Below are 1652 nucleotides of genomic sequence, written 5' to 3'. Positions count from 1 at the left end.
GTCAGACGTGAGTGCCGTAGAGCTGAGCGCGAGTGGAAGAAGGGAGAGGAATTAACTTTAATTGTGCATGAACACAACAGTGCAGAGTTGAGTTTTAACATATCAACAGTAAACTACGACAGGGGTTCTCAACTGGTCTCCCCTGGGACCCCAATTTTACCATAGCCATTAAGTTGCAAACTACTTTTATAGAATTCTCACTAAGTAAATTTACAAATTCATTTTCCAAAAATATCCATTTAAAACACATCTACGTCATCGTTACATATAAAATAAAAAATACACATATAAACATGTGCAAAGTGTGTTTGAGAGCACATCAATAAGAAACTGAGGTGGATAATGACACCAGCATGGACCATAGTGACTAAAACAAATTAAATTCCAAAACTGAACAAAATAAATAAGGCCACAAAATTAGATATTTAACTTCTATGCATATCTCTGAATTCAGAGAACATTAGTAACTGAGGAGGACCATGACAAATGCATGTATAAAAGTGAATAAAATATGAAAACTAATATATACTGTATATAAGGCCAACAAAACAAAATGTTTTCACATCATTTCTGTCCCTTTTTATCTTCAATGTGCAAAATCCACATTTTAAACACAAACTTAAAGTGAACGTCAATCAAGGGATGGTTATCGGGACTTTGGCGCAAGACTCCTACACGGCTCTGAAGCACATCCGTCAACATCCAAAATCAGATGCACATTAGTGTTATTGTTTTATCTATTGACCAGCTGTCTGCAACCCACCCAGGGGGTCCATGGGACCCACCTGTTGAGATCACTGAGCTAAGAGGACATCTTGAGGTTTGAGGCACATGTAGGTATTATACCAAAATCAGGAGTGTATCTAATATTTCTGCACAAAGTGAGGACCCGATAAATCTCTCTTATCGGCTAAGATTAGTTGTGCTTGTTCACTGGGGCCTTTCAAGAGCCCTGCTATATTTTCAGTGGGAGTATCAAATCAAATCTGAATTCAACCTGTGAGTGCACAGCGGTCCAAATAGTGTCCTCCCATTGGCAACATAGGAGAGCAGAAGATGAATGAGGCCTTTCTGTGGGTTTTGAGGACTGCAGGCGTGGGGGTGCTTTGTCATCATAATATTGAAAGTGAGCTTTGCAAGAGTTTGTGCCTTTTGGCCATGGAGGTGTGTGCTGCGTTGTTTCACAACTCATTAGAGTCAACATTTTGATTGACTGCCTGCTATTCAAGCTGATGTTGGAGTTCACACACAATTCTAAAGCTCTGTGGAACTTTCAAAGAGTGGACTCTAGTGAGAGTTTCTTTTCAATTTTTTGTGATACTTTTTTACCTTGACAGTAAGGTCATAACATCTAAAATCTTTGTGTCGTCAAAAGAAATATCTGATTGGACAGATAGTCTAGCTAGCTGTCTGGATTTACCCTGCAGAGATCTGAGGAGTCCTCAGATTGGACAGAGCCCAGCTAGCTTTCTGGATTTACCCTGCAGAGATCTGAGGACCAGGTAACCATAGTTCTCAGATTGGACAGAGCCCAGCTAGCTGTCTGGATTTACCATGAAAACCCAACTAAAGCGGAAGGTAATGGGACATCTGAAAAGAGTGACATCTGGTGCAATTTCCGTCAGAATGAGAGCAATCCCAGAAGTAGACCT

This window comes from Etheostoma cragini, chromosome 6 (genome assembly GCF_013103735.1).
Source record: "Etheostoma cragini isolate CJK2018 chromosome 6, CSU_Ecrag_1.0, whole genome shotgun sequence".
NCBI classification, from domain to species: Eukaryota; Metazoa; Chordata; class Actinopteri; order Perciformes; family Percidae; genus Etheostoma; species Etheostoma cragini.
This window is presented reverse-complemented; position numbering follows the sequence as displayed.